The sequence below is a fragment of the Phaenicophaeus curvirostris genome, chromosome 12, assembly GCF_032191515.1.
Source record: "Phaenicophaeus curvirostris isolate KB17595 chromosome 12, BPBGC_Pcur_1.0, whole genome shotgun sequence".
NCBI lineage: Eukaryota > Metazoa > Chordata > Aves > Cuculiformes > Cuculidae > Phaenicophaeus > Phaenicophaeus curvirostris.
This window is the reverse complement of record NC_091403.1, coordinates 11237209-11263837: the sequence shown is the minus strand read 5'-3', so window position 1 is coordinate 11263837 and position 26629 is coordinate 11237209. Positions and strand designations below refer to the sequence as shown.

Here is a 26629-nt window from a genome sequence, read left to right as displayed (position 1 = left end):
GTTTTTATGGGCTTGACTCCAGCCATTTTGATCAGATCTTTCTCCATTAGTAAATGAAAGTTCATCTGCAAGAAAACATACCATGAAATTATCTTGATATAACAAGACTCTGCTTTGCTAAGCAAAATAAATAAATGAATTAAATGTGGTTGGTTTGGAAAACAGTAGACAGGTGAATGTGGCATGTGCTTGATATTTTTCCCATTCCTTTTCTATCACATGATGAAGTCTCTCTGTAATGGTAAATGCAGGTATTGTAAATTAAATATCCAAATTTTCCACCATGCCAGAAATTGTTTTAAGCCTGCTTCTTGTGCCTTTTATCTCTCTTACAAATCTTGAAGGCAATAGGATTCATCAGTACACAAATGGCCTTTATTTCTGGCTGTTAAAAACCTGATGATAAGCAACATTTCCAAGGAAGAAAAAGCAGTCAATTTCCGAAGCATGTGCAGAGTTAATGTCTGCAGTAATTGCGACTAAGTACGGTAAAGCAGAGATGCGCTGCTGCCAGCTGGAGCCAGGGATTAAAAAGGAAACATCTGTGCTGAGATTATAGGAACAGAGGAAGCTGTGGGAAGGAAGGAAGGAAGAAAGAATGCCCATGTAGGTCCACCTACCTCATTTGAACTTCTCCTTTCCCCCATGGTTTTGTTTTCCTCTAGCTAAATTCTATGTATTTACATCCTGAGTGCAAAGAAAAGCCTGTCTGATTTCTCTGCTGATTGACCTTTCCCTTAGACTAATCTCATGACCACACATGTTACCAAAATGAATCCTGAATGGTGGGATTTGAGCACATGCTTAAAATTGAGCAGGCTTTTAAGTGATGTGCTGAGTCAGGATACATTTGAATCTAATTACTTGAGTTGAAATTTTGGGCCTCAACCAACAAACTACTTACATTGAGTGTAACTTCAGGTAGACAAGAAATTCTGCTATTCTCAATGGAACTATACACAAGCTTAAATTTACACTTGTTTAATTATTCAGTTAGACTAGGAGCTGGATAAACAGGAAGACTGTAGTCCAATAGCACAGTATTGCCCATTATACCAGAACTTGAATACATTATAGATACTGAATACAAACTATATGCTTTATTCTGCATTCAATAAGATGATCTGAAGTCATATGTCACCTTTGAGTCTAATGAAAATTGTATTTTTTTCAAGTATCATAATGTTAAAATCTGTCCTTCCCTTAAGAATCTGTTTCCCTTCTCCATTCCTACTGAAATACTGAAAGAAAGCTGCAAGAGACACATTCTAGTAAAATAATAAAAACTCTGGTGAATAACATATTAAGGAAGATGAGATACTTAAAACAACTTTAGAAAACTTAGCTAGCAAAATTTTATATACACATATTTAGCTTGTCAGCTTAAATTTTAATGAAACATCTTGTGTCACTTCTATCTGTCCCAGGCTCCCAGTATTGAAGATTTACAAGTTTATGTTAGATTTGCAGAAATTGTCTGCTGTGCAGAATAGGTCAAAAAGAGATTGGAGAGCTCTTTGCATTTGCAATATCTTTCTTTTTTCTACTCCAATTGTCTTTGAACTCCTGTTCCCTGGGAGCTCTGGAGAGGTGAAAATGCAGGGATGAAGGAATTGAAGGTGGAAAGAAGGAGAGAGGAGAAGTGAGAGAAAAGCTAGAAGGGAATTACTCCTTTCAAATATAAATCAATCAATAGAAAAAGCACAGAAGTATTACTTTTAAAAAAAAAATTCCCAGAGCCAGCACACACACTCCATTTCTACTAATCGGATTGTGATGTGTTCGCCTTTAATATGTGCAGCCAGCCCCTATGCCCTGCCTTGTGCACATGTCATGTCCTTTTAACATCAGCAGCCACTGGCCTGATTCTCAGTCCTTGATAACATGTTCCCAAGTAGTATCGTGTAACGAGGGGGAGAGAAGGGGGAGACGTGGGGGAGAGTAGCCAACACTGGCACAGCAATTGTCAGCTTTGTTAAAATGCTAGAGACAATTCTCTTCTAATCTCCAATCCTTTTATTTTATTCCATTTTTTTTTTGTTTCTTGTTAATACATCGAAAGACAGGCTATACTAGCCCTAAAACAAAAGAATGGATTCAAAACAGGGTTTTTCCTTAATCCTCTCTCCTCCTTTCTCACTCTCTCTCTCATCCTGCTTTCAGCAGATTTTCAATATCATTGGTTTCTCCAAGTGTGTGAAGTTTTCTGTTCTTGTTTAGAAAGAGAAGAGCTGTCAGATACCAGGAAAACTAATGGGTTCAAACCAGAAAATTTCAAAATGTTATAATAGCATGGATCAAAGCCTAAAAGAAAATAGTGAGATTAAGGAAGATTCCAGTCATCAAAGAGCAGACATCTGCTCAAGTCAAATTCCCATTTGCAAAATAACTTGCCAGGATCTCCTTTACCTACCCAGAAGGGCAACACGTTTTCCACTAGGAAACCCTCTGTTCTGCACGGCTGCTAGAAAAATTTGGAGAAATTTTGAGGTGCACCTCCACAGTATTTTCCTTTTTCTTCATACACTACCTCTGTTAAAGGCACCATGTAAGGCTTTAGATGCAAGAATTATTTTGCCAACTAACTGAAGAGAGAAGCAAGTTAGCCACCTAACTCTACTGCTCGTTAGGGCAATTATCCAAACAGAACATCTATAAGGAAGGATTTTGAAAATGACTCATTCACAATATCGTTAAAAATTAAATACACTTGAATAATGCCTACATTATCTTTAAGCATGTAGATGCCTCCGCACAGATTTAATATCAAATTAAAACCTACACTCACTTTTTGAATGGCACATGAACAGAAATCAGACAAGACCCAGACACTATGGAGCAGACTATGCACTTACTCCAGAGCCATCTCTGAACGCGTGACCATTTTGCCTGGTTTTTTTCCATTTGATTTGTAGGAAGAGAATGGTAAAGTTTGACTGGGATACATCAAACCACAAATTACCCTGGACTTTGAGGTCTCACTGGTTGACTCTCCAGGGTTTATCTGAACTAAGTGCACATTGGTTTTGCTCAATGGAACCTTCTCTTAAATGTAGTTTCTTACAGGGTTCCTGGTGTGTCCATATTGGTGTGAATAAGAGATACCTTCTGGTTCAGTGAAGATACAAGTTTGCCTGCAAAGTTACTCAGTCAACATCTCCAACATTTACTTTCTGCTTTAAAATGAATGTGAGGACTTGCTGGACTTTTATATGTCAGAACCATCAAACTCACCTACACTGTTTTTTCTTTAAATCTGAGATCCTGGGTGATCAGTTTAGAGATCAGTTCTTAAATATCCTCAAAAACAGATAATAACAGCACAATTTCATTCAACAGGGATAAAAATGGAGATCAGGTTCACAAATTCAAACTAGAAAAGTGAGCTGAGAGCCTTTCTTATCTAAGTCATAACAAATACCAAACTCTGTATATTCCACTTGCTTAAAAAAAGTCTTTAGGGCACTTTTTTTGTAATACAGGTGGTGGTATGTGGGGGGTAGCAATTCTATGGATCAGCCTACACTTTCTGGTTTGAGTCCTTAAGCTTCCCAAATAACCAGTTCTGTGTCAGATTGGTAAACTACCTTTAGAATTTCTCTTTCTGTAACTGGTTAAAGACAATGTTGGAGAGGCAGCAGCTTTAAAGCTATGTGAGAAGGCATCCTGTAGCTGGCCCTGTAAACACAGGGCCAGCATTTTAACCTGCACACTTTTTATTGCTTTACACAGCTGAGCCATCGAGGTTTTTTAAACTTCTCTGACCATCTCTGTGTGCAATGCAAGGTAAACCAAAGTTTGCAACTAACTAGATGACACACTACAAAGAATAAAAGTGCACCAGCATGGACCATTCGCAGAGAAAACCCACAAACATAAACTTATAAATATCCTTGGGAGAGGGCAAATATGCTAGCCCTCAGGAGCTGAGTTCAAGGAAATACTAATAGCGATAAAAATATCAAACCACTGGGAACTACTGAAGAACAAAAAACCTAAATCCTTAGAACAGTAAGGATCCAGTATGATGCAGCTGAAACATCAATTAAGTTCACCCTTGACCTGCATTTGATGTGCACATCCTGAACTCTTAAACTCTTTCTTGTATCCTAACTGTATGGCACTCGTTGCCACATGCAAGTTCTGCTACAGCGGGTTTAAGTGGCATTGGCACAAGCTGCTGATAATCACTGTACCTGCAAGCTGAGCCTTTGCCACACCATATACTAGTCAGAAATACAGCTACCAGCTACCAACTGTGAGCAAAGCTCTCTAATATAGTGGCTTGGCAAGGGAATAGTTTCCCTGTTAAGGGGGATCAGGTGTTTGCCCATGAGAAATGCACTCCAAGCTACATGACTTCTTTTTTTTTTTTTTCCCCGGAATATGCCCATAAACTAGATATGTGTCTGTTTAAATAAGCATAAAATTATGAGTATCCTACAGCAAAATGAGACAGCAGCATTCAGGAGTAACATGGATGAAAAAGCCCATTCTTTTCCCCTTCTGTGACTTTGGTGGTGAACTTTGAGCCTATTGAAAATTTTCAAGGACACAGTATGAGGGTCTGTACAGATGCTGGAGCCTTTAAAAAAAACTTTTTTGATGTATTTGATCAGCAAGTAGCAGTATTAAGTGATGTGATTTTTATTTACATGCATATATAATCTACATAGTATGCTGGCAGCTTGCTATGTTCAGGAGCAGTGTTGTTTCCCAGGTTTCATAATACACCCTGTACTTTTCCAGAAAACAGAGAGGACTTTGCTATTCTCTGAGTCAAGACTGAAAGGCATTATTACTTGCACTGGTGGCAGAATTCTCCTATTCTCAAGCCTTCTTATTTTAAAGCCTTTCATTTTCCGAGACAGCTGAGAGGTGTCCCTTCAAGGATTTTGCTTTTTTGATTTATACTTTTATACACTCGAATCTCAATTGAGATATCCCAGCTTCATTCCATTTCTGACCTTACACTATCAAACTGGACTGACCCTCCGTCTCTCAGGTCTGGGCTGGATTTCAGCCCAGGTTATGGAAGCACTGGGGCAGAGCTGCAAAGCAACCCATCAACCGAATCCCAGGGAGATACTCCATGGAAAGTCACTGCTGGCCACATGAGCCCACTCAACTATCCACCCTTTGAACTTCTGACTCCGCTCTTGTTTTTAACTGAGGGTTCGCTTTGGGTTCACTTTATTTTTCTGAGAAAACCCTGCCTGTACCAAGAATGACGACTCTGCAGATGGATTAGAAGTGAATGACATAGGATAGAGATCTGCAGACGATACTGAAAATTGTCTTTTTTTTTTTTAAGCAGCAGTTTCAGCTAGGAGTGAGCTTGTTGACAGTGAGTTTGAGTTCCTGAGGGCCAAGCACCTGCTTCTGGTCATTGTTCTCCCTCTACCACACCTGTATGCCCAAGGATATCCAGGTATTCCATACCCTCTGACCTCAGCCAAGAAAATCCAGACCACAGCAAGGCAACACCCTTGGATCGACACTTTTGTGTCATGAATTTGCAAGTGAAACACACCAAAATGAAATTACATCACCATTCTTTCTTTAACTTTAAAAGAAGTGGAGGAAGGTAAAAAAAAAAGAGATGCTTTACTGGAATAGGCTTATTGTCAGACTAGGACTGAAAAAAAGCAGCAGCCATGTAAACCTCCTATCAAAACCCCTTTCACTGTCAGAAAGCCCCGTTTCTGGTCTGCACAAGCTGCTCCTCTCAAACGAACATCTTAAAAAAAAAAAAATCAGCAAGAGTAAGAGAAAAGCCACTCTTATTCAGGAGAAACTGAGGCAATTTGAGTCAGTATAGGTTGGATTAGCTTCCAGCTTAGGAGCCAGTTAAATAAACCTCTAAACAGTCCCTAGTACTTGCTTAAATAATAAAGGGGAAAAAATAGAGGTTTTAAAGCTGGAGGTCTACAAAATCTCTATTCCTGTCCTATTCAAGAGCCACCCTTAGCTGCTGCTGCTGAGAGCAAAATTGGGAGCAAATAATACTACCATCCTCCTTCCTCAATAATGCCTTTAAAACATATAAGTGCCAGTTGAATTAGCCTATTTATAAGACTTCTTTTTTCCCCTGACTGTAAACTCCTAATGACTCTCCGTTACACAATGCAATTCAATATGACTCAAGCTTCCAGGGGTCTTGATCCCCTCCAGATAGTGCACCACAAAAGTGATTTATAAACTACAGTCTGAGAAAGTCACAGAGACTGAAGTGATTTGAGAAAATAGTTCAGGCTTGTAAGTGAATACAAGTGCTATGAATTCCAATGACAGAATAATGCCCCCTCCCCAAATCTCTTCCTAGCCTCATTTCATACAACAGAAGAGAAAGGTAGTGTTGAAGGAAAGGGAGGGGGTAGGGAATAAAAAGGACCAAAGGGGATAAGAAAATTGAGAGCTGTATGGTGAGGGCTAATCAGTCATACACTGAAGAAGGCTTTTTTTTTTTTTTTTTGGTAGTATGAAGAAGTGTAATGAGAGCCAGTTTGCATTGCAGATCATAGCTGTGAAACTGAGCAATTTTGAATGGAGCACTCTGGCTGAAGGAGGCAGGGAAAGAGGTAATAAAAGCAGAGACCACTGATAAGCTGAACTTGGATATCAGGTGTATCATTGGAGGAGAAAAATATGTATTTGTCATCCTTCCTTCCCCCTCAAAGAAGTGGGCAGTAAATCTCTATTCTTGTATTGCATTTTCTTGAGAAGGACTCTATATCTCAAAAGTTATTTTGGATTGAATGAGAGGAAAAAAATAGGAAAGAATCCCAAAGCACGCAGTTCCTTCTTGCAATGCAGATTTTCCTATCCAAATTTCAATAAGGGGCTGTTATTTTGGAGTCTGTTCCTTTCCCCCTCCCCTTACCGTCTCTCTCTGTCTTTCATACTGAGGCGTTTGGTCTAAAGACAGCCAGGGAGCTAAATATATATTAATTAGAACTCTTGAGGCTGCCATCAATGAGATACAATTATCCCAAACTGTTGCTATTACAGGCTCTGATAGCTTCATTTAAATTCCTGAATAAAACATGAAATATCTTTAATGAGAAATGAATATAGTTGTCAGGAGGGAGTAGTTGTGATATTGTTACTAGTTGAGATATAGAAGATGAAGACATAATATGAATACCTTCGACTTTATATAAAAATGATGGCTGTTAGCAAGAGACAGATCCTCCTTCAGAGACTTCATTTAGGCTGCATATCAAAAAAAAACATGTAAAACAGCAACATATCTCTTGCAAGGAAACTGTGCTACCCAAAAGAGAGCCGGGAACCACTGTATTGGTGCAAACTGAATCTGTTACAAGGTGTAACACTGGTATAAAGAAAACCTCTGTACAGTTAAGGCCCACGTAAACAAATCATGTGAGGCATAGGGAAATATTCCTGTTGTCTTGTTACTCAGTGGCTGATCTGGAGGGTTCAGCATGGAAAACTTTCTCTCCTACACTCAACCACACACTCCCTCATTTTTTTGGGTTTTTTGTTTTCTTTTTTTTTTTTATTATTTTTAAGACAGATGCCAATGAGGGAGCAGAGACATGGTTCTCTCTCCCTCTCAAGGCAACAGAAAGATGCAAGGCCAGGCCAGCAAAGAACAGTTCTTTAAATCACACTGTCAGGGAGACGAGAGCTACAGCACCTCTTCATTCTTCTGCAGCTGCTTGATGGACTGCACTAGTCATACTAAAAATTTACCCTTGAGCTGCAGTGGAGGTCTCCTCACCTGCTGTTATTTTACTGAATTTACAATGACTCTCCCCTCCTTGCTATACAACGCATTTACTTGTCCCTTTTTGCTTGAACTGAGCTTTTGTACATGTTTTAGACTTCATCCAGAAGTGTTTCCAAACCATCTCACAGAGAAGGGGCACTCTGACCCCACTGTGGTCCTGAAGTCCCCCACCTTCCTGGTCCCTTCAGCTGATGCACGCCAGGTGACAAAGCGCTCTCCACTCCAGCATCACCACTGAAAAATGATTGATTCTGGGGTGGAGCATAGTAGCTATTTAACAGCATGTACTATCACTTATACTTCAGTGTAGGTAACAAAGTGAGGATGATTACCATACTAATTGAAAGGGCATGGGAAACATTCAGAAAGCAGAACATAATTACCCAAACTGGAAATTGCCAGGTCATTCCCATCCTTATGGGATTCTCTGGTGACCACAGAGAACGGTCAGGACCTCAATTTAAAGTTTCAGCACAAGTTTGCATCAAACATTTTTACATTAAATCAATTAATATGCATGTTCTAAACATTATTTTTGAGATACTTGTAGTCTAGTGGGTCAGTTTCTTCTACAAGCATTGGTTTGCCTATACTCTCCAGACACGGAGGTAGGAAATTATCTCAGGGATACAATTCAATTTCTCTTAATCAACACCTCTTTGCTTCATTGAGTAAAGTATGTTTAATCCATTTAGAGTTAGTTGTCAAGGAATACATACTAATTAATATTTTTCTGAATATGTTTATACATGACAGTATAATAAATTAAACAAAAAAAATGAAGGAGTGAAGAGTTCCTAAGTGTCTCTGCCAGACTGGACTAAAAGACATATCCCTGTGGATTCTGTTTCTTTTCCATCCAATCATCCAGGGAGATGCCAGATCTTATAAGATCTTATAAAAGGAAAAGGAATTTCGTATATCTAACGTCTTCTATCCTTGGGAGCTCACAGTACTGCTTAAGGATGCTGCAGTTATGGCAAGGAATTGATGGATCTCAAAACTTGCCCTTCCAGAAATGGATCAAAACCTACTGGAAGGTTCCCAAGACGAAAGAGGAGTTGTCTAATGTACCATAAAACTTATTCTGTCCTTGCATTTGCCATATTCCTGAGCTTGAATGCTCACAAGTTGAAATATACTTATTCTCACCCCAGGAAGTGAAAATGTTACACAATTCAACCCTCCAAAACTGGCCGCAAAAGACCTTGGAAGTAGGTTGTGCAGTCACAGTTACAATAGAACCTCAACCAATACATAGCAAGAGTAATATACAAATACCTGAATGTCAACCTAAATATTTATACCACATTCCCATGCCTTAAATTTATATGAAAAATAACAATTCCTGGAATCGAAAGTCAACTTTAAGTTGAAATATTGAAACCCAAAAGTAAAGAGTTTGTATTAATAAGTGAGTCCTTTTCTTTTATAGCAATTTTGGGATCCCCTTGAGACAGTCAAACTTGCAGAAGCAAACACTCACCCATCACTGCATAAGTCATCCTTAAAGAACAGAATTAAAGACCTCGGAGCCTGATACCATGAACATCAAGTGTAATTTACAGCCCTAGAATCAGTGGAACCAGAGTGATATCCAATTATAATAGTTTTATTTATGTAGTTTATTTCCTCCAAAAATTAATTTTATGTTCCTAAGAATTGCTGGATTAATAGCTCTGGTAACTGAGCCCATCCATCAACACAAAATATACCACACAAACAGCGAGTCCACAGATACACATATATTTTTTTTTCTCTCTACTGTTTGTTTTAATGCAGGACTCAGAGAGAGTATATCCAGAGAGTGAAGAGGTTCTCCAGAGACCCGTTCAATATTTTTACCCTTTTCTGAGATGACGTCTATGGTGTCAGCTGGCTATGACCAGCTGCGGTGGGATATTTGTGATGGGAGCAGGCATTTTTTCCACTAGGCAGTTGACAGTAATGACTTTCTGACTTGTTCCTTCCAGACTCTCAAATTTTAAACTGTAGTTAAAGGGAAAAAAAAAAAAAAAGGAAGAAAAAACCCCATAGTCTTACCCAAAAGATAGATGTTTACTTCAAAATCACAAGTTGTTTTCTTCCTTCACTAGTTTTAACCCAAACTCTCTCTCTTTTCCTCATACCAGCTGATTCCCTCAGCAGGACAGCCTCACAGCACTGCTGTGTTTAGCCCTTGACAGGTTTGGGGCATATTCCTGCTATATCGTGGGCGAGGTTGGAAAAAGTTTTCTCAGAGAAAGCTGCAGTCATACATGAGAGAAAAAAAAAGAAACAAAAATGTAGAGCCCGAGCAGCCAGGCTGGTTGTGGTATTGAGCACTCAAGGGAGTTAGTGCAAATAAAACCTAAGATACATGAGCTATATGGGCAGTAGCAAGACTGAGAGCTTATCATTGGGCTTTGTGGAAATAATTAGTTAGTGTGTGTAATTTGTACCAAAATCTTGCCTTCAATTATCCTTCAAATTCAAACTTCACTCTCCCCCAGCTTCTTTGACTCCCCTTGAAGCTTTTCCCAAATTCACCCCTTGCTCCTGGGGGGAAGCGACACCAGAGGGAGAGGGCAGAGCAGCCACCTCGTGCTCAGATAAGACACACGCCTTTGGTCTCATCTCAGAAAGATGTTGCTTTTCTTCCCTTTTCTTCCATTGTTCTCTTAACTTTTAAAATAAAAGCCATCTGATTGAAGGTACCTGCTTGTTCCTGTATCCCAAGAAACCTAACAACAAAGCACTTTGAATTACTTATTGTTATGGCTTGGAGACAAGATTACATCTCTAAGTTTATAAAGCAGCGGCAACATTTTCCACTAAATACAAATGATTTTAATAATCAGCATTATATTTGCTTCTTTCAGCAGGGTGCCTTGTCATTACTTTAACGGTAATAATACCCGCTTTTCATTTGCTAAGTGTTATTATGATTATTATTCAGAAGCTTTACTATAATTAACTAACTGAGCCTCACAACACCCCTGTGAGTCAGGTAAAGAAAGAATTATGACTCCCCTTTTTTTGCCTGGAATCACGGTGATGGGGAAGCTAAGTGTTGTAACACAGAGGAAGCTTGGATTAAGACCAGCAGTTCCTGTCTTAAAAACCCATACATAAACCACATCTTGAACTGTCTGTCTCCAGTTCACCCTGTAGTGTTGTTGTCAATTCAAATGCACCAAGATGACATTTTGGAAAGCAAATAAAAAAAAAAAAAAAAAGGAAGAAGACATGTGGCAATCTCTAACAATGCTGAGACACCTTGCTCTCTGCAGTTTAACAACCTCCTTTAGCTTCTCTTGCTCCTGAATGGTGTCAGTTCCTGAATCCTGAGCACTCATGTTCAGTTTGTGCATCACACACATCTGTATCTATACAGGCGACAGCTTCTGTCTATAATAGCCACCTGTGAGACCAGGAGAGAGGCATTAAAAATTAAAGAACTGCAGAGTAGATTGGAAGCCAATCTTGGGTTTATAGACAGGGAAGCATTTGACAGGTGGTCTCTGCAAAAGAAGTGGCCTTAGAGACACATTTCTCTTGATTTTATTTTTTAATTAACTTTTATTCTCAGTATTATCGTGTACTCCCCCTACACATTTCCTTTCCTCCTCTTTTCTACCATGGAACATCGTTCAACCCACCAGACTCTCATCATGGTGCAGTTGTATGTACCTTCAACATTGCAGTCCAGCAGGGATGTTTTAAGGAACCTCTCTTCCATCTGCAGCCTCACGTTAGCCATTCATCCAACAAAGCTTTTCCATGGACATTGACATGCGCACATAGTCAAACAGGAGGGTTTATCTTCAAATCAAGGCAAGTGGGTTATCCTGTAACTTACAATAGAGACATGCCCAGGAAAGCCAATGATCACCGGGGCCACTGGGTGATGAGCAGCAATCTAAGCTCTGGGTCAAGCATGTGCCTGTTAAGCTTTTCCACATATGCCATTCAAGCCCTTCCTGTTTGGGTTTTGTGCATCGGTTTTACACCTCTTGCTTCACATAAAACCAGATGACCTTAGACAGACCAGGAGGGCCATCTCCATCACTGTCTACAGCATAGACTTTACCTCCTACCATAAAAATGCTTCCTCACCTTCCCTTCCCGCTCACCCTTCACATTCCCACTTTCAAGTTAATTGGAATAACACATCTGCAGCCAAACAGCAGAAACCATTGCATCCTCTCCAGGCCCCCCACCTGCTTCCCATCCCCCCTGGCTTTGCTTCATTGACTCCTCCAAACCCACCGCATTTAGACGGGAGCACTTAACCTTCTGTAGAATATCTTTATGCTCCATTTTCCTTTCCATTAAGACGGAGATGAAAGCAAGCAGAGGATGCCTTTGTACAGCTGCTGCTGCTTCTGCCAGCAGATGTGGTCTCTCAAATCTATGTGTGTTTTAAGCACAGACTTGAATACTTCTGTGCGTGAGGGATTTTAGTGTGGAAGGGATGTAGGAAGGAAGCTTAAGTGATGTTGAGTTTAAGTCAAATGCAATGGTTTACACCCGAACCAGAGCAATTTGTACTTGTGCTGTCCTCCATCTTTCTGCCAGAAACAGTGCTAGCTAAACTTGCTGTGCCTGCAGTATTTTAAGTCTGATTTTCCAATTGCTGTGTAGGTATAAGAAGGCAAGATTCAGACTGAGACTAACTGTAGGCCCTTACCACTTGAGGAAAAGATCTTAGACCAGTCTTAATGGTACTTACTGCTTTGCTCCCAGATTGAAAATCACTTCTGCTTTTTTTTCCAAAGAACTCCTTCATCACAACAATGGGAAAAAAAAATATATATATATATAAAACCACTTTCTAAACACATCATAATAATGTTCATGTGTATTCCATGAAGATTATGTTGCATCCCACTGATAATCAGTGTCGAGTCAAAGCTTGGGAAGCTCTAAGTGCCGGAAAAATGGCTCTAATAAAAGCTGTCTATATTATGTCCTCCCAGGAGGCATTTCACCCACCACAAACATGCAGGCACATCTAGGGTAGTCAGCAGCTAAACATAACTATTATACAGAGGGAAGTGAAAAGTCTTTTCTGCAGCTGAACTCCTGGATGTATTTTAGGTAGGAAGATCCTGTTTGGAAGCCATTCAGTCCTGTGTCTACTCTTGCTTATATGCCATGCTTTAAAGGGTGCCTGGTCATGACCTTTGTTTTTCTTTTAAGACTAGAGGAAGGAAGATGGTGTTGAGATGGGCAGAGAGTTAGTTCAAGACCTGAGTTTCCCCAGTTCAGCTCCTCACTCTGCACAGACTTTGTTTGTGGCAAGTCACTTAAACTCAATTTCCCATCTGTAAGTTCACATTCTTATTGCAAGTGCAAATATTGCCAGGGCAGGGAGCATCCTGTAAGGTGCTTAGTCACCAGAGCAGACTTAAACACCACCATTTATGATGGACTGGGCGGAAACAGTGCCCCGTTCTCTGGCACCCTACTCAAATCAGATCAAGATGTTGTTAATGAAGCCACAGCATATCCAGGCTTTGGAAAGGGCACGTTTGGGATACATATTTCAGGTGGGCACTGCTCTGTAGCATGGGAGAGACCTTCTTGAGCAGAGCAGTCAGAAGGGACTCGCCTGTGCATGATGCTTAGTCTACAAGCAAATCACTATGCTTGTTTGCCCAGCTATAACAACAATCACTCTTCCCTCCTTAGTGGCATCAGGACCAAATCAAAGCTATATGAATCTCTGTCTTTCTGTCCCTTCCCATATTGCACCAGAGGCTCAGAGAGGCTGGATCTGGCTTACCAGTCTCATTGGATTAGCTTGATAAACCACCCATTCACCTATAATTCAACAGACTGTAAAAATCCTTGTAGCTATTGCACAATAAGGAAAATAAACAATAATGTGCCTTAACAAGCATCAGTCGAAATGCCCAGGATTTGATGAACCTGGAGATAAACAGCAGATTTACTTTCCTGGGAATGCAGTCAAACTAATCAGATTTATTTGGCAGCTATGAAAACACAACTGATGGGAAGCTCAGTACTGGCTCGCACATTCCCCCTGTCCCTTGCTGGTGCAGAGGGGCTTAAAAGGAAAGGATATAAAAAAGATATCATATCGTTGTGTTCCTGTGCTAGATGTAATGCCCTGGCACACTGACAGCTGGCTGGCAGCTTTCCATCCCTGGGAAGGGGGTTGCTGGTCCACACAGCCCAGACAGCAGTTTAACCCCAGGGTCAGAGGCCAGTCAGGCGTTATCTACCGACTGGGCACATTTCCTCTACATCTGTGGCTTCAATATTCCCGAAAAGACACTGACAGGAGGAGGGGAGCTAATGGGAGCTCCTCTGGTATTTAGAAATTTAAAGGCCCACATTCATTTTTAATGACCTTGGAAATTCACTTTAAAGAAGAAATAAATAAATGCCTAAACAAAAACAAACAGTCAAAAGCAATTTATATCGTGTGAGAGAATGAAAAATAATTTTAAGCCTTCCCTACCTGATTTTTTGAGACTTCTAGCTGTTGGACAAGGAGAGGTTTGGTGTGTAATTTGTTAACTAGAGTGTAATTTTCAGGATAACATTCTGACTATGATATAAATTTTACAGTTTGCCTTGGGTGTACACTATTAAACTTCTATTGCATAGGATGAAAACAATTCCTACCTTTGTAAGGTAAAAACCATAATTATCTCCTCCCTGTTCTTCAGCACAGTTAGAGTTTGACAGACCCTTCTCAGCCTGCATGAGGCTTGGGGCTGGTTTTTTGTGCTAAGCCCTTATTTGGTGCATTTCTGAGAAGTTTTAAGCCACTCTCATTTCCAGCTGTCTTGAAGATGCCAGTTGGAACAGCCTTGAATCTGATCACATTCACATTGCCTGCAAAACAAACAAGGAGCTGCTCCAATACCTCAAACCCAGGCAGGCAGACTGGGTCCCTGTTTGCATTCCATCTGCCCGATACTGGGACAGAGAGGGCAGAAAGTCAGTAGAAGAGTTCTTTGCTGCCAGTGACCCTCTGCTAGTGGGTGCCCCAGGTAACCAGCCGTCCCACCAGGACAGCTGCTTTGCATCAGCAAGGGCTATAAAGCAGCTGAGCAGCCTTTGCTGTTACAGAGCAGAGGGCCAAGGTCTGTCATAAGAGATAAAATAAAGCCAGGTGCAATTACCCTGGTATAGTTGAACTCCTTTTATTGATTATGCTACAGGATTAATTGTTGAGTAATGCAGCTATGGATGGAGCCAAGATGACTGTCTCCAGCATAGAAGGCTCCAACAGTTTTAGGTGCACTTCAGTTTAATCATTTTTATTTTGTTATCTTTTGCTTAAGATGATGAAACCCAAACATTAACAATTCAAACACTAACTGATCGGGCTTTACTAATGGACCAAAGAGTTTTCCAATGTACTTAGCCAATTATTATACAGACCATCAAAAACCAGTGACCAGAAGACATGTCATAAGGATTTTTTGCCAGTTCTTATGAATCATTGATATTTACTGAATCCTTCCCACCCATATCACAAAACCATCCCTATGATTAGTCATTTTCCCACCTCTCATGTCATTTCCCTCCCCATCTACAAGGCTGGTCCTTAGGAGAATAACCTAATGGGGGGTTTGTCTAGACTATCCTTTAATTTACTCTAGCAACAGGACTTCCTCCATTTCTCTGGGGAGATCATTCCATCGCCCAACAGACCTCACTGCCAGGAAATGCTTCCTGATATTCACCCTACCTCCTCCATCCTCAGTGTCATCCCAGGATCCAAGCTCAGATAATGTCGTGTAGAACCAGAGCTATACAACCCATTCATCTCATCAATGTACTTGCATATGGATCACATTTCCACCAGTCCTGTTAACTTCCATTCATCAAGTTGTGAACACTTTTCCTTTCAAAGACCTAGATGAACATAATTATTTTCATTTACTCACTTGCCTGCACAATAACTTGATTAGCTTACAGAACAGAATTTTGATAGTGGTGGCAGAGGGAATATAGCCATTGGGAAGCCACAAAAAAACAATCAATCACATGTTTTTTAATATACTACAGAGACAAAGAAATGCTTATGTTCTTTCTTCAATAAATTCAAAACTCAGAATCAAGAAGAATTATTTTTAGAAATGGTTGGTTCAAAAGAACTCAGTTTAGTTTCATTTACTGCCAGGGAAATGGCATAAATACAGAACAACGGGTAGTAACGTATATATTAATAATGAGTAAATCAATTGTTATGGACTGTTCAATATTGTGCTTATTAGCCAGATTTATATTCATCTACACAACTAGAAATGATGCGCTTTAAATAATCTATAACATGTTATTCATGAATTGAGTATTCTTCTCTATTAATAATTTACTAACAGTTTATAAAGTATTTATAATTTTATTCTTCATATAAAAATATGATCTTTGCTCCAAAAGCAAATGATAACTTAGGACATCCCTACTGGTCTAAACTGGTGACACGTAAGAAACCACCACGAAGCCGCTGAAGCACCATCTGGACAACCCATGCAGTCCCCATAACTTGCTTCAACTGGTTTAGTGGCTCTTAGAAAACCTGATAGGCAACACAACTTGATTTGCAATTTTGTAAAAACTGGTGAAAAGATGATTAGAGTCAGACTAACACTCTCATTTTATTTGAAAATCCCTTTTCATCTGCTAATTTGGAACCCCATTAGGAATACAACCTAAGAGAGGATGGCCCAGACTGCCATTATGCAAGAATCATCATCATCATCATTATTATTATGATTATAGAATTGTGAGTTCTTTTCACCTTACCAGTCCCATCCAGACACAGAAACAATCCCTGCTCCACTTTGAGTGCAAGTCACACTGCAAATGGCTAGAGAGATGCTGAGAAGATATGAAGCAGTAAGATTTCAACAGCCAGCGAAGGTCAATGATTCTCTGGCTTCATCAAACTGGAATTGCTACAGCTGCACTCTTCCAAAGAAAGGTCCACCAAGTCCTGGAAAAAGTAACATCAAAGTCTTGAATGAGAACCCTAATCCATTAAGTGCCACAGAGGAAAGAAAGAATCTGGTTTATTGGTCAGCCAAAGAATTAACAGAATGCATTAGAACAGGTATTTCTGGTAAAAACAAAAATAATGGTATAAATATTGAAAGCAAATAATGGTATAAATATTGAAAGCACTGATAAAAGCCTGTGGAAATATTTAATCTAGTTCTGATATTTAATGACAATGACCTTCCTGACATAAGTACAGGAGGAGCTTTGTCTTTTTTTCAAACAGCCAAAGATTAAAACAGGTTATTATGACACTTCTTAAATGTATTCAGGCTTCAGGACAATGAGGCCAGAGGAACAGTAAAGAAAGATTATTTAAGTCAAAGAAAAGTATTGGAACTAGATCAGTTAATTATAGATTGGCCGTGAATATTTTTACAGTGAAAATTAAAGTGTGAGTATTGATTATTTGAGCATTGTAACTCTGCAATGGTTTTCTAAAGCTGTCAGTTATAGGAAGGAATCTGAACTGGTATTTGATAAGACTTTGAAGGGACAGTATTGCCAAGGAGACACAAGTACTGCATGTCAGTATATCCCCAAAGGGTTAAAAGGAGACTAGGTTGCTCTTGATTTGCATTTTATTTATCTTATGCTTCGGATTCTGTGGATACTTCTGAAGACCAAGAAGGATTTAGCCCCCTCTCAGTTTCTGGTAGCTTTATGGGATTTGTCTGCATCCAGTTTTGGCCTTTCTTTGAAGTATTGCTGGCTGGTCATCATGAGGAATAGGATGCAGAAAGAGGCAGTGATATACTGACAGATCCACACATGCTTGGGTTAGATGGAAGCAGGAACTGATAGATGAACACTTGGGAGCAGAATAAAGTTTGTTAAATATATCTAGATAACACAAACATGCTTTATTCCTTTGGGTAACTCAATAGTACAATATATGAGTGATGGGGCAAAATAGAAAATGGAAAGAAAAGTCTTCTGGGTGCTTGTACTACCTGGAACTCTGTTGCCACAAACTTGCTAGATGGTCTGTCTTAGTTTGTATCTGAATGACCTTTGAAGTCTTGAATATCCTGGACCCTTCTGAATCAAGTTTGGGGCTGCAAGTGTTCCCCTGTGCAGGAAAAATAATTTCAGAAAGAGCTGGAACAGAAGAAGGATTTGTTATGGCTTGTAGATTGGGTGATTTATCCAGTGGGGAGACGGTGACAAAAATTCTATCTCCTCATTCCCCAGAGTAAGGCTGAATGGTGGAGAAAATTAGGCAACTTTTTTTCAATAAATGTTTTTTTCCTTACTTATTATTATTGACAGCTCTGCCCCATCATTTGACTATGCTTAGGAGACTAACTACCCCCCCACCCCTGCAAAATACTTTCTAACAATACTTAATAATTTTGCTAGAGGAGTGGCCCAAGTAACTGGCGTACTTTCCTGTTCTGTCCTCCCACACACAACTCAATCTTCTTCCATGTTTGCTCAGGAACAGCAGCCTCCTCTTTCATGCATCTGTGCTATAAGTGGAAAGAGGATTTGACTTAAAGGGACACTGACAACTGGTTTAAAATCTTGAGATAATTTGTTGTCAGAGTCATTTTTTTAACACAATTTGGGGGTTTTGAGTGATGAGAGAGCAAGTGATCTGTTAAATGAAGGAGAATAAATTATTCCCAGTCATTACTGAAAATACAAACTCAACCAGGTTGCGTTAGAGCAAATTAAATTGATTTTAAACAAAAGTGAACCTGACCATTCGTGTTTCATCACCTCCTCTGTGGCACTGTCAGCAGGCTTTCTCTGAGGCAGGCTGGCTTCTCCTGACTTCGCTTCTTGTTCAACAGAATTTACTATTAATCTGGTCACTTCTAGAGAAAGTTGAAAGATAGTGCTGTTTTCTCAGACTGTCTCAACTGATTAAGTCTTGTTTCCCATCCGATTGAGAAGATATAGGAGGGTGGCAAGCTTTTGTCTTGCAGAGAATTTCATGCTTGAAACCTGTAAATTCTCAGCTCTCTCTTACACACCCTGTTTCTCCCTGTAAGTAGACACAAACTTAAAACACCAAATCTGAAATCTAGGAGCTGAAGAGAAAGATTCAAGTTTTCACTTTCCAGTACCTTTTCTGAAACCTTTTTCTGGCACCTCTTTCGTAATTTGCTGCTTGATGTTATTTCTCTCCCACTAGATAATGTTAGGATACAAATTTCGTTATTGTTTCTTCTTCAATTAAAATCATGCTATTAAATTAATTCATGCAGAAAACCAACACAGCAGTAAAGACAGAGTAGGATGTTGCTAAATGCTGATGAAAGCTGAGGTATATTAACCAGTTACAAATGTGTTGCTCTACTGTCTGGCTTTGAAGTCGTTGCTACAAAGCTCCTAACTTTTTCTCTTATGGTTCACAACATACACAGAGTGGTACAGAGAAATATAGTTAACTCCACCTCAGCTCTTCCTTGCCTCTGTACCTGCATTAGACAAGATTGTGTGAGACTGATTCAGAGTTTTACCTTTAAAAGCAAAAAAAAAAAAAAAGATGATGAACTGAAACATCTCCTGGCATATGTTTTCAGTCCCAGAGTGTCTTTTCAGACCACATAGAGAAAAAACTCCTGCTCTGGGTCTTGCTGTGCTCCTGGCTGCAAGGTGGCCAATGGAATAGCTGGAGAAGTGGAGGGACACCAGCCAGCAGCAGGGTGGGATTCACAGGGTATGTAGGACAAACCCTGACTTGGTAACCCTAGCAGTGCATTAGCTATCTCTTATGAGCCTCCTTCTGCCCAAAAATATTTGGGACACCAGAGAGAGTGGTCAGGAGATGCTATCTATGGCCACTGAAATAGTAGCCCCTTAGGGGATTGCCTCACTTGTGCTCATGGCACATTACTGGCATAACACCAAATTCAGTGGCCATTGCATAGAAACAGTTTAAAAACTTCTTGGAATCTGCATCAAGGCCAGGATTGCCCTTGTAGCCAAAAGTGACAGCTCCCCATGTACGACACTACTAACAAGCAGAAAAAAAAATCAACCTTGATGGAGTATTTCACAAAACGGTCTCCATCAGGCGCCAGCAGCTTTTTAAATATTAACCAGCGAGATCTGCCGGCTGCCTCTCTGGGATTACTGTCTCTGACACTGGTGATCCCAGTGTGTCAGCATAATTTAGCAGCTAAACCCTGGCTCCCAGTGAGCAGCTCACAGATGTGGATTTTAATTAAAAATATTTAATTTTCAGCTCCAAGTTTCATTTGCTCTACCTGGCATCACAGTTTCTGGTGTTCATCACACAGACCGCTGCAATGCTGCTCTGAGGAAACCTCAAGCAGCTTCCTCTGCCTATGGCATTTCCTCTAAATGGCCCCATGGAGCCCAGTTTCATGTTCAGCCATAACAACCAAAGTAGAGAGCTAAAAAAAGAAAAAAAAATCATTTGTGCCTCAGAACCTACCTTATACCAGACCAAGTCACTCAGAAATTAGCAATATGGAAAGCGCACCTTTCCAGACACACCAAGATGCATCCCTGGAGAACATTATTATTGTTTTTCATCCGCGGGAAACTGCAAACTCCAGGCATTGCTCAAATCTAGGGGTGGTGGGGAAACCCCTAATTTAAAATTAGCACCTCAGGGTTGTAGCATACACTGTTTGACAACAAGCTCCAGAGCCCAGCTGATACTGTGGCCCTTTTGCTTGAGATGAGATGAGATTTTGCTTTCCCAGAGCTCCTGCAGCCTCACAGGCTGGACCCTCACAAGGTCCAGTGGGACCTTACAGAGTTCCTTCAGCATACAGTTTTGCATGCCAGAAAAGGTAAGACTGTTCTTCAGTGAGAAGTCCCTGTGTTATTTTTTATTTATCACTACTAATTTACCTTGTTTCGATTTATTCAATGGGAATAGTTTTATATAAAATTTCTACTAACAGGTTTCTACATCTGCAGATGTATACATAGTGAACCCCTAATCAAACATGGTTGGAATAGGCTTTACTGCAGTTCCTGCTTACAAAAAAGGTTTTACCTTTGTCTTCAGATTCCACACACAAACAGCACACACAACGGACTTTCACAGACAGACCCTTCTTTTGAATTTAGCAGAAAACTTTGAGTATTTTGGAAGTAGTACATTATGGTTGATAAATACCTAAAAAATTATTTTGAGATTTCCACTTAGGTCCCAGGTTTCTAGGGAGCATGGAATAAGTTCATTTTCCTTACGTGGGAATGGAACAGAAATCAATAAAAGAACCCAAGGGCAAATAGGCTTCACTGTATTCAATAGCCATGTCATTCAATATTCAGGTGTTGCTAATTATTAAAAATAGATGATAATTTTGATTATGGAAAATGTTTTGAGACTTTGGGGTTTTCTTTAAGGTTCTGTTTATTTGTCAATGGGGAGGGTCATACCTCCTCATTGCTTTGAGGAAGAGAAAGAAGCCCTACGTCCTCTAAAGAACCTCCTGTTAAAGGGCATGTACAACTCAGTTATCACAGAACCAGTGAGAACTCATCTACAGAGAAAGACTTTGTGAACTGTTTGGGGGAAGGACAGTACATGGTCGTATAGCACCTGATGCAAGGGAGGCATGACATATGACCCTTATCACAAATGGAAAAATAAATATCAACAAGACAGATTGAAGAACACATCAGAAACAATAAAAATAAAGTTAAAAATAATCACTGATAACATTTAGCCTGGAGTGCTTTTTGCTTTGTTATTCTATATTGACAACCCCACCTAGAAACGGGTCTCTAAGACTTTCTGACTTGTAGACAACCCAGTTTGTTCCATAGACCCCAGTGTATTCATTGTCACCCACGGGAGGGCCTCAGGGCCTTTGCTGTGCTGCATCTTTGGGGATGGATCAAATGGCTCTCAGACGAGAACAAAACCAGACATTTTCCAACCAAATACCTCTCAGGTCACTGAGCAATGCTCTGGTGGCTCTGCCTCGCCAGCAAATGCCCATGCTGAGGCACATCAATAAATAGCTTTGCCTTAGGAACCTTCCTCCTCTAGGGTTTCTTTGTACTGATGGCAGGAGGAGATGCGTGCCCCTGCCTCAGCCAGCACCATGCATGGTCCAGCGAGCTGGCTGAAACCCCTGACACAGGCTGGGTGTGTTCAGATCCCAACCTGTTAACTGGAGCATTAGTGGCATGCACATAGCTTTTGATCCATCAGCACTGCTAGTGAGGGATGTAAAGACAGAGGTGCAGCTGGCTGAAGGAGAGCAAATAAGAAAGAGTAGAAGCCCCCGTAACTGGACTTTGGGGTGAATTGCATCAGCATCTGCCTCTTACTGCACTGAAATCTTAGAAAGCAGAGCCCTTGTGCCAAATGCTTAAAAGACAATAAAAAACCCAATCCGTGACTATAACAAGTTATGGCCCTGAGACATATAATTATTAATTCAGATAAAGTTTTATGTCAGAAGCTACCACTTTAGAAGGCAATCAGGTACTGCCACAGGTGATTGCCACAGCAAGGACATTTGGGGAATATCTCATGATAGCTTGGTAAGTGCTGCCATGGGGTCCAGAGCACAGCTGCTTCATCACTCCATTCCTGGCTTTCATGTTGAAGGACAGTGAAATAATATCCTGTAGTTGTTCATACTAAATGGAAATGAGCCATATTACCTCTACAGGCAAACAAATCTCATCTACAGCTAGATCATGTTGCATGAATATATGTAGAGTGACTTCTAGAGTTCCTCAGGAAAGAGCAACCAGATTTTACAGGGCACCAAACCTTCATTCTCAGCCATCTCACCTGAAAGACTGGACAGTGGAAGTCATACTATACCCATGCCTCGCATTATGGGCTTCCAGACAGGCCCTTTAAGAACAACTGCTTCCTCTTCTTTCCTCGTGTCCTGGAAAATTCACCAACGGTGGCTGATGGTTTGGAATTGGCTACTCTTGGTGGGCAAAGCTGATCAAAGGATACTTTGAACTTTGGGCATGTTTCTGTCTCTTCTAAGCAGCTCCAGAACATCAGATAAAAGCTGAGCTGCCCAAGTCCTTCAGTATAAAAGTTTCTAGGCTAATTTTTGAAGATTTTTGGAGCATTGAAAAAGTACACTGAGGCAGCAGGTATTGAAAAGCATATCAGAGCAAGAACATTCACTTTCCTCTTCATCTCTTGCCTGCCCCACTACAGTCAAAGGTTTCAATATCTCTTGTTCCTTATCATCCATATAATGAGTAGCAGACCATGCATCCAGCAAACTCAGAAAGGGGTATCCCCGGACCTTTTTCCAAAGCCAGGCATTTTCTTCCCCAGTCATAACCAGCATGACTTCAATATGGTAATGATGTTCTGCATTAACTTGTCCTCCAAACAAGGACTAGTTTGTCATAAGACAGAAATGGAAAAGGGTCAACCTTTCCTGCCCCTTCTGCACATAACAATTCCCCCTTTCAGGAGGAATGGTTTGAAAGATCCAGTTATCTGTATTGCACAGAGTGACACCTCCAGAACCAGACTCCTCCTTTCCCTTTTTTAGGCTATGAACAAGTCCTTGGTGTTTTGGTCAGGCCACTTCTTCAATACAGCTTCTGTCACTAGGAAAAGAGAAAAAGATTAAAAAAAAAAAGAGAGAAAAGTGGGAAAAAAAGGAAAAATCTGATTTTTTTTAAAAAAAAGTTCTGCAAATATTGTACAACCCCCCTGGTTTTTTTAATATTTTCCCTCTTCTTACATTCACACAAGCAAAACAACAAGAGGCTCCTCTGATGAATGTGGTGGATCGCCATGGTTACGGTTCAGAGATGCAGCAAAAAGCAATTATGGTGGGACATAGTCGAGAGAAAAAAAAAAAAAAGAGAAGAGAGAAATGCACCTCTTTGTCAGAATTTCAGAACAGCTGTAATAACACTTCTACAACCCAACCAGTGCAAAGTAACTGAAATATTGTGGCATGTTAAATGCCAACGCATTAAATATCGGGATTTCAATGTCACATTATTTAAAAAGACAGGAAGCATTAATTTCCAGCTGCACTTTCAGCTTTTTAAGTCATCTAGGGGGAATAGGGAAAAAGGAGCAAGTCCGTAGCACAGGGCCTCACATTTTGAGGTGTGAAATAAAACACTGTTCAGCAAGGCAGTGGAATGCACTTGTAACAGATTTAATCTGACAGCAGCTGCGGTTTCCTATTTAAGCTTTGTGTGATTTATTTTTCCCCTTGGTGTTGGAGCTCCTGAAAGAGATGGCGATGCTCTCCTGACCTTTCCCAATCTAAGGATCTCAAAGCGCTTTACCCCTTGTATTCATTTTCACAGCCTGCAATGGATGAGGGAGGTAGGTTGTCACTGTTCTCACACAGTAGGAAAGACTTGCTGGGGTATGATCTTCCCAGCTCAAGGGTCACAGATAGGATGTCTTGGTTTAGGCCTCTGCAAGGACTGGGAGAAGCAGGAAATTCTCATTTTACATGCTATTATTTTAAGATCATACTGAAAATAAAAGCTACATATCACAAACTGGGATTATCTGTGAAGTGCATGCATGTCCGTAACATTTATTTCTCTGCTGCTAACAAAAAAAGTAAGACTCACCTCTGCTCTTTCTTATTTGCATTTAATCTTAAGGATTTTTGTCACTGGTCTTACAGATGTATTTTTGGTGACAACAGCCGCCTAAGGTGTTTTCCTTCCTCATACCTGTTGCATGCTGCAGCCCCCAGCTGTGTTCTTGTCTCCCAGGGTATGAATCATACCAGGGATGAGATTCTGCTGAATTTTAACCCATGGAAAGAGTTGGAAAGTGAGGAAGGACTGAAATGAATCTGCATCTCATACTGTTCACCAAGCCATTCTGCAAACTGTAGTGCCAAAGGCCAGAGGTAGAGGAAACCGTGAAAGATATAAATGATGATGTGCATGGTACACGTTGGCTTCAGCAAAAAAAAGAAGGATAGGCAGAGCAATACAATGAGTGATAGACAAAACATCTCAAACAAGACAAAGATTAACCACTTCACAGACTATTTACCTCTTTTCTGAACACTTCCCTTCAGTTATGTTTTGTGTCTCTTCATGGAAAAGAGCTCTCAGATTATGCATCCCAGTTCCAGTTTTTCTCCATACGGTCACAAGAACAAGCTCCGCCATCCATCCAGGACTGACTCACTGACGGACTGAGATAAAAATTAGGTTTCCCAACTGTAGCAGTGGTCCACTGTTCCTCTCTCTCATTTTTTTTTCTATATGATGCCCAGAAAAATCAAAGCTTCAGGCTGCCTCCTCAAGCAAAAGAAATCTGAGGAAACCTGTGTATGAAAAAAGATGCTAAATTTGAAGTAAAATGCAAGTATTGCCAAGTCTCATGGTTACATAACACAAGTCTTATGATGTATTGGGGATTTTTAAAATTTTTTTTAGCAGTGGCTTCTGTAAGAAAGAAACAGTAGGAACATCTTAGTATAAGAACAGTTGAAAATCATAAAAAATAGAAAGAAGGGACTGCTAAAGGTTCAGCAGTGAGAGAAAGCCTAAATAAAAGCCCCACAGAGCCTTAAATTCTTTTGCTTTTTAAAAGCAATCCATGATTTAGACAAGCCTGTCGTAACTTCTGAACACTGGGGATATGCCATGTTTGATTAGGTGCTTGAGAAGAACTGAGTAGTAGGGTTTTAGAAAAATTTGTTGTAGGAGAAAAGCTCTGTGGAGTGAAACTGTGATCTAATGTTGCAGGTTGTGCCTTTTTTTGACAGAAACAATGGAAGTCTCAAGACGTAAACCAACTCTTAAAATTAACTCTCCTCTAAATCCAACAGATGGATGTACAGGAAGGATGTGGTGTCTCAGAATACTCCTCTGACAATTCACCTTGTATTCTCTCAGCACTGGAAATGTAAATCTGAAGACAAACAATAAGATTTACTTCCCAATCTATATTTTTATAGGAAAAAAAAATAAAAGTCAGCCTCAGTTTCCTAGGTAAATTGATGAAATTTGATGTTTGAGCCTGGTAAAACATTTTCCTATATGCATACATACTGAAAACTGAATACAAACTGAAAACTGCCATTAGAGACTGTTTTCCAATAAATTAAATTTTGGCCCAAAACAGCTTCTTCCAATAAACTCTCAGTAGAATTATCACCAACCTACATTCCAGGGAGGTGGGACTCTTTCCTTTAACCTTTTCTTTGCCAATTCATGCCTTTGGAGATTCCCACTCCATTTTAGCCCTTCTTCTGAGCAGTTCCCCAATCAGAGGCAAACAGCCTAATCAGTGGGGCAGACTGAATGACCCAACCTGGGGATTCACCGAGAGCGTGGTAGGTTGTCAGCAAGCACCAGAGACAATGCCGGAAGAGTGGCAAGGTGGATGAAAGAAGTGAGGCTCCATGCTGGGGAAAAGCAGAAGTTTTTTGCAACACATGTCAAACAATCAGAGGAAAGGCTGAACGTATAAGCTGTTCTAAAAGTTTCAAAATCCAGCTCTCCTTTCAAAAGAGATAAGAGAGACCAAAGACTCGAAACCTCAAAAGGGAGCAACTTATGAAGCGCTGGTTTTGAATATGGTTGCACCTCAGCTAAGATCCAGAACCAGCCACGGATGTCTCCAAGAGGAAAATGTCATTAAGCTGAATGAATGTTCAGTTGAAGTGGCAGAGCCCCTGAAATCCACCCAAATCAATAGAATCTAGAAGCACACAGAGCTATTTCTGATAAAAAACTCTGTATCCCTGTTAGTAACTCCCTAGAGATGGGCTCTGGAGGTGGAAAGCAGATCAGACCAATTAAAACCCTCTGAAGCAGCGCTTACCATTGTCAAGGCATCCTTTGTGCTACCTGCCCTCAGCATTTATACCAGAGAGAGTAAAGAAGAAATTTTAAAGCAGAGGCTTCATTGTAGATTGT

At 40.2% G+C, this 26629-nt stretch overlaps 1 long non-coding RNA gene across 1 annotated transcript; it reads right to left on the bottom strand.

Annotated features, from left to right (window-relative positions):
- Positions 1–10223: 10223 nt before the first annotated feature.
- On the bottom strand, positions 10224–24935 carry LOC138725748 (uncharacterized). The gene is made up of 5 exons (XR_011338297.1): positions 24753–24935; positions 20241–20329; positions 17756–17881; positions 16529–16718; positions 10224–10479 (listed from the first exon to the last, which is right to left on the bottom strand). It is a non-coding gene; the product is annotated as an uncharacterized lncRNA (long non-coding RNA).
- Between the last annotated feature and the right edge of the window lie 1694 nt (positions 24936–26629).